At 35.0% G+C, this 12,453-nt stretch overlaps 1 protein-coding gene across 7 annotated transcripts in view; it reads right to left on the bottom strand.

The window, feature by feature from the left end:
* The window catches only part of LOC122713454 (retinoic acid receptor RXR), a 56,550-nt gene that overhangs the window by 38,637 nt on the left and 5,460 nt on the right, over positions 1-12,453 (bottom strand). For 2 of the 7 annotated variants that reach the window (XM_043933921.1, XM_043933920.1), the window contains exon 1: positions 57-879. The exons of 2 other annotated variants lie outside the window; for them this stretch is intronic. The gene's annotated coding sequence lies outside the window, so the exon portion shown is untranslated. Of the gene's footprint in view, positions 1-56; positions 880-929; positions 1,058-1,664; positions 1,816-12,453 lie in introns of those variants that run through there. 3 more of the 7 variants (XM_043933919.1, XM_043933918.1, XM_043933915.1) reach the window with 3 other exon arrangements.

The raw sequence follows: 12,453 nt of genomic DNA, 5'->3' as shown, positions 1-12,453 counted from the left end.
TTTAAAATGACAACTATCTGCGGAGAAGAATCACAAACACGACATACACAACATACCTTTTTTACGAATTCTCGAAGGTCGCTTTATATTGTTGCTGCAAAAAGAAACGAATACAACTAGGCCGCAATGACACGCTCTAATAGAAACATTACATTTTTTCGTATATCATAAATGAAATGAAGAATTAGACATAGCTATTTACGTATATTAGATATACAATAAATTTCTTATTTGATTGTCACATTTTAATTTTAATCGCGTATCGAAAAAAAAACAAACGAATTTTTTCGTTCTCGCGAATTAAACTTCACTGTTGCACTCCTTTATATACAGACACACAGTCAAATTTTCCACTGGGAAAAGAACATAACGATGATTCGTTCTCTTCCCAACATTTGGAATTCCAAAAGCAATCCTTTCGCCATAGCGCGCGTGAACAGAATACTATTCAAATTTGATCACTGCATCGCTTGTTCGGAAGAATAGCGCGACGAGAAGACTAGCGCGTTTCACAAAAAACGCGATCACAAACTTCACAATACGAATTTTTCACGGAGAAAACGAACACAATTGTTACACCTTCTTTGCAATGAATGGAAATTTCCTATCTCCCGTTCGATTTACTTTTTCCATCGTATCATACTACACATATGCCGCGTGATATGCTTCGAACTTCCTGGAAATAAATAAGTCGGACTCGGTCCGAGACTCGACCCAACGAATCATATAGAGACAATGCGCGCGACAAGCGCACATTTTTCTCCACATCCAGAAGCGTTGCACACGTGCCGCGAATAGAGAAGCACGCGGCCAACACTCAACACGACCGAATGACCCGCGATGCGAATAAATTTCGCAAGATAGAATGAGAAAGAACACAACGAGAAAAGGAGAAAGAAGGAGAATGACGAAAGAATGTACATAGTTACAATAAACGATATCTCTTCGCGCGTGTCGATCCGACTCACCGACTGACTGACTCAATGACTGACTGACTGACTGACTGACTCGGAGATGCACGGCGCTAAAGGCAACTGAGTGCCAGCCGGCCGGTCTGGCTCGTTGCATGTGAGCGTGCAGCCGGCAGGCAAGCGAGGTGGGGACAGGGAGGATGGAGGAAGGGTTCAGAAGGAGGGAGAGCCACAAGAGAGGCAAGAGAGGGACGATAGAGGATCAAGAGGAGGTGAAGGACGAGGAGAAGGCGATAGAGGACGAAAAGGTGGTGGCAGGCTGCGGGATGAGGAAGGGAGGATGCTGAAGAAGGAAGGAGTACAAGCGAGTCACGCCTGACAAGTAACGTTCCGTCTCTACTTGCACTTTTCTTCATAGGAATGTGAACGTGAAACGAGATGATTTCTAATTACAAAACGATTATAATTTCTAATCGAACATGTGTATAATTCGAGTAATTTCTAATCATATCATTGAAAATAATTTTTTGCATATAATATCTTCAATCATCTTATCGACAATTACAAAATATAGGTCAGCGATTCATTCGCAGAAGAAAGGAACGACAAAAACCGTATACCGAAAAGGATCCTCGAACTTTTCATTCTATCCGTTCAATTTATGTAAAACGAATGCGATCAACGTGGTCTATGCGACGATACATAATCGATAATAAAAATGTGTAATACTTGATGATAGAAATGTAACCTTACCGCTCGAGGTCTCCAAGCGAGTTTGATGCGATGCGACTGTGGTGGGGAGAGGGAGGAGATGTTAGAACGAGAGAGGAAAGAACGATGAACACGAATAAGAGCAAAAAGGAGAAGAAAAGGGACAGAAAGACGCAGATAGAGCTTGCGCCGTCACTGTCGAGCTTAGGAGTCAAGTTCTAGTGCACGGCCGAAACGGGAGAATCGACCTCCCCTCTTCCTCACTCTCCGCCGTCACGAGCTGGCTCGTCCAATGGCACAACAGTGGGGGAAATCGTCGAAAGCAAAGGGGAAGGGAGCGTTTGCAATGTCGAGCGTGCGCGACGAGCCTTGCATGAGATTTCTACCAGGTGACCGAAATATACACCTCCGATACCGACATGTAACAACGAATCTGATAAGGGAAATAAGCCTGTGACTAGGAACCTCTAACGAAGATTTACGTTATGCCTGTAACTAGATGCTGAATCAGATACGCTTTACGTTTTCGTAAAGACGTGTTTTAAAACACATTTCAAAGAGGAGTCGCTGTGCCGCGAGAGGTTATTTTTAGCAGCACGCCGATGAAACAAGCGCGAATCAGTACATACCAAGGAATCGCATCGAAACGATTATAATTAACGATCAGCCGGTGGTTCTCTATCGGCATGGCACGTTCGATACCACGTTTAAATTAACAACACCAGCCAGATTGCTGATGGAGATAAGCGGGACGGTCACGAACGATCGTTTCCCTTTTATATATCTCATGTCGATAAAACTTGTTCACGACAGGCCAATAGCAGTGCACGAAGCACACAAATACGTGACCAATAACGCAAACAATATCAATTTCACGCGAAAAATTGACATTCTCGTCTACCGATAACAAGATTCGCTCTCTTTTTAACTTGTTTATATTGGCAGTCTCCGTTTTCTTTGTTAACCATATACTGTTCGAAAGAAAAAAATATCCTTGCAGCGGCCTTTCGTGGAACGGAACACGTCCACGAGTAGTCTGCCGCACCTGTTCCAATACTTTTTCAATTCGTCTCAACATACTAGACACACCCGTTTCTTTATCCTCACAACAACTAAGCTCGCTTTTTTTGAAGGAAGTTCGATCGAAGACGAGTCTTTTTTCCTTTTCTTTTTTTTTTTTTTTTTTTTTTTTGCATTCTTCTCGAAACTGTTTGGCCCATATACCAGTCAACCGACACCCTATGTAAACTCACGGTAATCAACCGTATACATATATAAGTGGTCGAGTATCGCGTACATATATATACATGTATACCGATAGCGTCGCGTGCTGCGTCGTTGCTGCAACTTGTGCGCGCTTGTATATATATGCATGTGTGTATAAGCACGTGCAAGAGCGTCGATCGTGTAAGTGGTCGTCAAGGTTAGCCACCTACTCGCTATCGCGGGACTCGTGCACACTTTCTGCCGATGCATTTGAGTCGTCTTGCCAGCTTTAAAGTTTATTATGCGCTCGTCACGGAGAAAATCGAGGAAACGAATCCCCGAGCGATGGTTCAGTCTTCTCCCGTTCCATTCTGCGACTTCGCGCATGTTTTATGGCGCGTTTCGTGCATCCACCACGGTTGTGCAACACGCGCCACCGCATATTCTTTATGAGTGGTTTCTTCAATTTTTTATATTTTAAAAATAGTTGTTTACGATACTTCTCGACTGGAATCGATAAAATATGTTTCAAAGAACGATTCTATTACTTATTACTTATTAAAGCAGAGGTTGTTAACTTTAATAAAATAATGGCTTTTTTAATGAGTTACTTTACAGTTTCCACGATTTATGTTATTTTCTATTCCATGTGCTAATATTTTAATTATCGATGGAAAATTTTTACGAATAATACCGAATAAAGAAAAGTACTTTGATACACTACGATATAAAAGCAATAATATCCTTGCTTGTTTTTGCGAACAGGTGAATAGAACGAGAAAAGGTTAACAGGACTCGCCAATATTCCGTTTACATTCTTCGTCGAAACTGGTTTCTCCCTCGTTTGGTCGTCAGGGATACTGTATGGTCCTTTGGACCCTGGAAAGGTTGCCAAACACGCGAGAAAAATCAACGAAATTAATTCATCTTCTTATCTAGAAAGAAATTTCGCCTCTAAATTAATCTAAATTTAATTTAAATTTCTACAATATTAATTTCGCTCTAAAACAATGTTCAAACAATCGTGAATCAAAATTGCAATACGAACGATGGGTTGCAATTCGAGAACCACTAGCATTATCAAAAAAACGTCACGAATGGAGGAACGTTTAACGTGCTCATTCGATTATGACACGACGGAAGCATAATTTGAATGCGAAGGAAATTGAAGCGAGATAGAAGAAAAAAGAAAAAGAGAAGAAAAAAAGAATCGAGAGAAAGAAGAGAGGAAAAAAAAAAAAGTCTGATGCAGAAGAAAGCAACGGCGGTGCAGCTGTTGGTACGGTTGCACAATGCAAAAATTCGGGTTCTAATTCTAAAGCGAATACCAATCAACCCCGGCATTGTTCACCCATGAAAGCTCGCAATTTTTCGGGGTTAATCGTTCTTTGAAACTTAATAAGCGGTGAGGCAACACCGTTGGATGTCGTTCTTCTGGAAAAAAAAAAAGAATATCCCTAGTGAAGACTGGACACACATCCGAAATAAAAAAAAAAATCACCGAAGGGATGTCGAAAGAACATTTGAAAACTTTTAACACCTGAACACGCCACAACCGGTCAACAATCCTAGTGGTAAATTGGCTATTGTGAATTCGTCTTGTGTCGCCAAAGAGTCTCGAACAAGTGAAGGAATATTTATTTTGAGAGAGATCGAATTATAAATTGACTTCTGTAATTAATTTCTTTTATTTTCGTAAATTTCTGATGGGATCTTTGTAAAAATTTTCTCGAAAGAAGAAATCACTTTGAATAATAGTAATCGGGAATATAAATAGAATGATTGGCAATCGATATAAATGATTTTAAGATTTCTCATTCGAGAAGTTATTCGAGATTCGAGAAGTTTATAACGTGAATATTAAGAGAATCTAAAATATGTAGAGAATTCGTTTAAATCGAAAATAAGATAAAATTGAATTCTATCTACTAGGAAAAGAGATTTCGTAATGGAGTAGCGATTCCACTTTGAAAGCTTCGTGCGTTTCCGTTTGTTCTCGAATTAACAATTGGAATGCTGCGATTACGATTGTATTATGAAATTGTATGGGATTCCTATGATCTTACGTCATTTCATTTGACGTATTTTACATTGGCATTAGATCAAATTGTTAAATCAAAAAGCGCTTTAAATATTTTCCTTATTTCGCATAAAAAAAAAGAATTTTAATAAATTATAAAATACTATAATAACTTTATTACTTTTATTAACTTCAACAAAAATTTTATACGAAAATTTCCAATATTAAAATCACGATTCACGTCTACTCTCGATACATTATATAAAAAACCCTCAGAACGAAACGCTTTAACACCTCTGAACTTCCAGCCAATTATCATCACTCCAAAAGTTTCATCCATCAAAAACGATCCATTAAAAACCGGTCAATGTTTGGTCTCGAGCGTGCATCGGTCACACACGAGGCTTGTGTACTATTCACTTATACACTATACAATCTAGCTATAAATAATGCTCGTTCATGAGGAACGAGAGGAAGGATGATCAATCAGGTGTGGGTGGAAGGGATTAGAAACAAGTTGCCAGAAAGACAGAGAGACGGAGAGAGTTATGCAGAAAGAGAGATAGAATAGTCAAGGACAACGTACGTGGCCACCGCATTGCGACGGAAGAATCAACCACACGCTCCTGAAATTCTCTCTTCGCTCGTGTCGACCAAGAAACGACACTCGTTCGTGTTCATAGACGATTCGTATAAATAGTTCGTTCACCCGGTTGAGACCGATCCAGAAATTGTGTACGGTAAACGTTGGATAAATGCCCGAAAATTGGGATCCAAATCGAGCACTTATGGAGTAATAGAATTCGTGTCATGATATGGAACAACGAGAGCTTTGAATTCTCTTTATCGAAAAGGTGAATGAAAGAGGTGAGAAGATTGAAAATCGAAATAAATATAAATAAATTTCACGATCGAGATCAATATCGATCAAATCAGTTTTTTAATAGGAATAATTAACACGCTTATATTGGATTATTTATATTGGAATAGTTTGGGAACTTATCTAATATTTCACGTATTCGGGCGAACGAGATAGGCCAATTTTTAAGACACCGGAAGTGGATAGCGTACTTAACAAAAAGAGCGTTCACGAACATTTGGCATATGGCAGGGCGCTTATCAAAGCGAACGAGGAAGCGTCAATAAAACTGTTCTCGAGTCAATTCCTGTTGAGTTATGGCCGATTTAGCGTATTCATTGTGTGACGGATGCAAGCTTCTTCTTGCATCAGTGCATGCTTTTCACTGTCCATCGCGAATAATTGTTTGAAATTATTGGAATCCTTGCCCTGCCTAATAAACGTACAACTTGTTCTTGTATCTTGTGGCACGTATATCAGATTCAAATACGACGTTATATAAATATAATTTTTCAAAATTAATTGTAAATGTGGAAATGTAATCGATTGGATATTTTTATGAAAGATAAAATCCTGGAAGAACGGCAGTAAAAATACTGGTCGATAGAAAAAAGCTTGATTGCTTCTTCTTTTTATTTTTTTTTTTTTTTTTTTTTTTAATATCGCCAGGTATATTCCCTTCGGACGATGAGATAAACCTTGACCAAGTTAAGGATAACCGTATTAAGACTCCACTCTCGTAAGCCAATCAACCGAAGAAAGTGCTTAACGGAAAGCGAATTATTGTTTGTTCTTATGTTGAGCAAGATGGTATATAAAAATAATAATATACTACCTTTTGAGCCCATTCACCGTCTATTTTTGCTGAAATATCTATTTCTTTTATTATTAACTTGATAGATTTTATTCTCATCGACGAGAAAATTTAAAAAAAAAATAAACAAGTCGACTCTAATGAAAATTTTAAAAGATGTTAAAATCATTAAATCGTGTCTATTTTCTTCGACTTATATTCGCATATTTAGTTTAATTAATAATTACTTACGCAGCAAAGCATTGCTATTCTATTCGTGCTCAAAAAACTTCTCAACTCACCTGCAACAGAAAAAAAGATGAATAATTAGAGATATACAGAAATATTTTTTTTTTTTTAATTCGTAACAATATTTTATTTAAATGATATTAAAAAAAAAGTACCATTAAAATTTAAAAAGTTAAATCAGAAAGACAAACTCGATTAGTTTATCATAATTTATATATTTCTTCACGTTACATCCGTTATTACTTATTTTAGATTATTTCTTCATCTTATAATCATCCAACGACCAAACGACGAGTTCTAAAACGACTTCGTCAACTTGTTACGCTTCCAGAGCAATTCCTAGGATCATCTCCGTGCAGCAAACGAGAAACTTTGCTATCACATTGCTCGTTGAAGCTTCGTTGGTGATTTCCTGTTACACGGTCCCATCGGAAGCGCGGGTTTACGTGACGAGGTTCCATTTGCCGATCTCGCGGGAATGTCAAGGTTCCCGGTGCAATTTCACGCTGAAACGCGATTCGTGCGTCCAACATTTCCAACCCAACCCCACCGTAGCTTCCGTGGAAAACTTGGCGGGACCATCGGCTATCGAACGAGGCTATCGAAAATTGGGTCAAGTGCGGATTTCCCAAGGAAACGCATGAAACCGTCCTCGTGAAAAGAGGGAATAGAACAGGGTAGGTAGAGAATTGTGATTGAAATGGAAGGTGAATCCAACACTTATGTAAATTATGTTTCTCAATTATTACGAAGGATTAATTTTGAATGATTTTTTTTTTAATTATCCTTTTTTTAATTTATTTTAATTATATAATTATATAATCTTTTCAATCGATTGATTTATAAATAAGTTGCAAAAATTGTTTAATTTGGAAATTTATTGAATGCAAGAATACGAATAGAATATTTCTTCGATATAAGTATAGATAATTCGATATAATTAAACGAACGAACAAAAGTAAAAAATTAAGAGAATTATTTTTTACATAGATAAATGTTTTAGGATAATTAAAGTAACGAAAAAAATTTAGAAGTTTCACGAGAATTTTAATTATTATATCCTTGAATTATATATGACGTTTAAACAAACGAAAAAAATTTATAGAACGCGATATCGTTTCGCATGCTGTCGAGGGAAACGCATAAAATAGAACAACAATGCGTGCCACTGAAACCAGGAGGACAATAAAAGCTGAAAGCAAATATAGGTCAATCAAATGTGCACGTGTAATAAAAATATAATGGGCACGTGTAATAAAAATATATATATATATATATATTTTTTACACATCATTTTTCACGAAAATTACGTACCATGAATGTGCAGAGATTGAAACACGCGTAAGATCCAAAAAGAAAAAAATATCGATTTTTGTTGAAAAAAATAGAAATTAATACAATAAATAGAATAATAATCTAAGAGCAACCTAAATCAAGAAACGATAACGAAGAAAATTTGTTGGCTGGCATGAAGAATCAGAAAAATAGGTCAATTTAAATAATAGAAGGATTACACGTGCGTGAAAATTGCAAGGATATTCTCGTATTCTAAGGTAGAATACATTTACAGATATACGTTATACGATTCAAAGTATCTATTAAAACAGACTATAATTTATTTTACAGTAAAAAAATATACCATTAACTAATTTTTTCATAATTGAATAATTTAAATTAATAATTTAATAATTCGCTGATTATTGAGAAAGAAAAATTCTAACAAAATAAATCTATTATTAAGAAATGAAAAAAAAAATCAAGATAAAGAAATGAGATTAGATTAACAAATATTTTACAAAAAGAAAGATCGTACATAAAATGACGTTAAGAACATTTTTCATAATTTAAAAAAAAATTATCTCAATGAAAGGAGAGAAACATTCCCAACAAAAAAAAATATATATATATATTTCATCCTTCGATCAAAACATCAATAATGCAAAATTAACAAAAAAAAGTACCATAATCTGAAACGAAAATACCCCATCGTTAAAACATCGGTTTCCGATACATCAATCCTGATATAAATAACGATAAATAACGGCAAAAATAGGCAAACGTCCCGAATAATTTCAAGCTATAGCGTGTAACACCTGTGTCTCGATGTCTGGAACCGTGAGAGACCGGGAAGCTAGGAGTGGAGCCTGGTCAGAGTACGCAAAAGGAGGAGGCAAGTAGGTCACTAGGTGAGTCGTGCTAAACAGTGCACGGGAGTGTCCCGACATTGACCTATATGTCTACTTTGTGTGTGCACTTGCCTTCCCCTTCCGTGACCCCTCCACTCTTCCCTCGCTCACCTCACGGCTCTCCCTTTCGCCCGATCCCTCTTTTCCGCCCCGCCATCCCCTCCAGCGACGCGCTTTCCAGCCAATTGCATATAGGGAGTCCGCTTACACTCCGAGTGCAACTTTCTCCCCACCACCGCGACGCCACCCCGGCGCCGGACCGTCCCGTCACCCTGGAGCAGACGCGATCGATGCCCCGACGCGACCGACCACCACCGCCGCCACCAACTCGAGATCCTCCCCCTGTTTAAATGTCCATCACTTAGAGATGGTGGTTTTCTTGGTTTCGATGGTTCAAAGATGGAAGATATGGGTTATAGGGAAACGAGGATTCGAGTATTTGAATATCGAGGTTTTTGGCTTGGAGCAAGGGAAAGCTTGTCGTTTAAGGATAATAGTTGTGAAATTGGTCGACGTAGGATGGACAAGATTTTGCTAACATTTTTAACATTATGGAGATTATCATTCGAGGTTAGGTTTTTAGGTTAGGTTATTTTTGAAAAAATGGTAATTAAAAAATTATGTATTTTGATTCTAGATCTCTACGCGTCTCCAAGATGCTATCTGCTCCGGGAAAAAGTCAGTAGTGGAAAATTATCGATAGTTTCGATTAATAAATCATCGCGAGAAACCGTTTCGCTGTTGAAGCGAAATATAGATGCGCGCTCGTAGCCTTGCGGAAATATAAATAGCGAGGACGGTAGAAAAGGAGGAAAAAACTTGAAAGAGTCAGTCACACTCCACGTGTTTTTCTCACGACGTGTACCGAGCGGCCAACGTCGACGACGACGACCCTGGTCTAGCCGGTGTGTTACGTAAAAGTTCTGCACCGCTCTGTGGGAAGCCGTTCCCTCGCTAGTTTTATCGCGACCGCCACTTTCGATCACATCGAGTAACACGTACCAGCTCGATCGTAAATAACCGATGTTTTCTACGATGAAACAAAGGAAAACGAATTTATCATTGATATTAATTGAAGTAATCTTTTGGATTGGATTTTTCTGGTCAAATTTTTCTTTTTTCCATTCAATAATCCATAGAAACCGAGTATATTTTTTTACATTGATTTTTTAAATAGACATATTCTCGATAAAATTAGTCTTAAATTTTATCGAGAACAAATTAGTTTATGGCTAAATAATTAAATATAATATTATTTTCAACATCGAGATAAATGTCAAATGTTAAAATTAAAATTACAAAAGTATAAAAGAATTGTGAGATTGAAATTAGAATTGTAACTGAGAAAAAGTGTGATTATTTCTTATAGCATTAAAAGAAAATTTAGGATTTCTTTGAAATTAGTGAGGAGAAATAGTTTTTCGTATTATATTGCTATTTATAAGAAATATTATGTAAAATATTTAATATCATATAAAAATTATATAACATTTGAGAAAATATTTCTTTTTGAAATATCTCAAGAAATCATATTATCGCATAATTCGTCTATTTTATTCGATGTTATAAAATCATGCATTTTTGGAATGTATATTCAACGACTTGGCTAAATATAATATATAAATATATAAATATAATTCGATAAATACTTTGGAAGATCGAACAATACTTCAATTCAGAAAATTGTTACCATAAAAATAGAACATTCAAAAATGAAATCCTCCTTCTTAAAATCTAATTATATTTTTATTTTTTCTAATAATGATATATATAAAACTCTAAAAGTTATTTAAAAAAAAAATTCTAATATTCTTCTATGAATTTTTCATCGAATAAGTCTTATTCATAAAGTATAAAAAAATTTTCCATGACTTAATTATTCTTAAAAGATTAAATCTCTAATAGTTACATTACCATTGATCGACAATCACGGAAAATGAATAATAAAAATTGAAAATAAGAGATTATGAAAGAAAAAGACAGAAATTCAGATAAAAAATTTCCGTTAAAAACAATTGTGTCATATAGAATAGTCTTATCGTCGAACTGTCGCGTAATAAGTCGTTTTATCGTTATATATACTTTAAAATGTCTTTTTTCTTCTTTTATTCGATTTGATACATATATCGAGGCGTTGAGTTGGTCATGAATATAAACCAATGCGACTATCAAGGAAAAAATTTGACAAAAATCGGACAAATTTCAAATTTCAATGAATAAATATATAAATAAACTTTGATTTTATTGATTTATTATTATTAATTAATGCCAATTATCAGCTCAACTCTTATAATTTAAGGTAGAAATACCATTTTAGACAAATCATCGCTTAAATACTATCGTGCACAACGTAACTTAATTATAATGATTAAGTTATTATTAACATAAAGTTATTATTAAAAAAAAAAAAAGTTTGATTTTGTTATTCTATGAAAATTAATAAAAAAGAAATAATAATATTTAATAAAAAAAAACTTAATTATAATTGAATAAAATTTTTTAAATCAAATTACATAAAAATATTTCTATTCCTTTCCAGAAATTTTTTCCAAAACAATATATTTTAAAGAAATATTTAAAATGACGAAATTAAATAATTGTTCGTATTTTGAGCAATCATAAAATACGAATCACACGAACGATCTCGTTCTAACTATAATGCACTTTCAATTCGTATTTCCCCTTTTGGATATTCATTTCCCAATATAAGTTCCTCCGGCAGGGAATGTATTCACGCGTTTGGAAGTTATAAATTGCTTTACACCGACTGTGCTTTTTAAAACGAAGCCCCTTAAGAAATGTATGCAACGGCTATTAGTTCCGGCGACTTTAATGGCTACACAGGTCATGTTCCCGCGCGAAATGAGAGCAAGAAACGATGAAATTTATCGCAAAAGCGATACTGGTTGACCATATACACCGATAAAAATTGCAACGGTGATGTAACGCGCAAAGTAAAAAAAAAAAAAAAAACAAGTTGAGTTTCATTGAAATTTGAAAATTTCTACGCAAGGACAGTTGAAAGGCCAAGTTTTTTTTTTTTTTTTTCCTTTCGTGATTTAATTTATATCGAAGATTATCTCTGTTTTTGTTGAAAAACGAATTGAATGTAACCTCGAAAGGTTGGAAGCGTAAAAAATATAAAAATTCACGAAAGTTTCGAAGTCCTTTCATTATAACCAATAATTGTAAACTTCTTCTTTTTTTTCGATATTTTAGTAATATTTCATTCGATAATTTAAAGTAATTAAAATGGATGAATAAGAAACGATGAAAATATTCACACTTATGCAAACGAATCGATTCTTTTTCTTCGTTTTTTTATTTTTATTATTTTTTTTTCTTATTAAATATTACATTTAATTTATATTTTTATCTATCGTTCTTAAATCAAACGAATTTTTCAAAGAATTATTTATTATTTTTCAAAGAAGATTAATGAAATAATGAAGTATCGTTTTATTATAACAACTTTACTATTTATCATTAGATCTTTTATTAAGTTTAACGTATCACGT

The sequence above is a fragment of the Apis laboriosa genome, unplaced genomic scaffold (genome assembly GCF_014066325.1).
Source record: "Apis laboriosa isolate Shangri-la unplaced genomic scaffold, ASM1406632v1 scaffold23_cov150, whole genome shotgun sequence".
Lineage (NCBI taxonomy): Eukaryota > Metazoa > Arthropoda > Insecta > Hymenoptera > Apidae > Apis > Apis laboriosa.
This window is presented reverse-complemented; position numbering and strand designations above follow the sequence as displayed.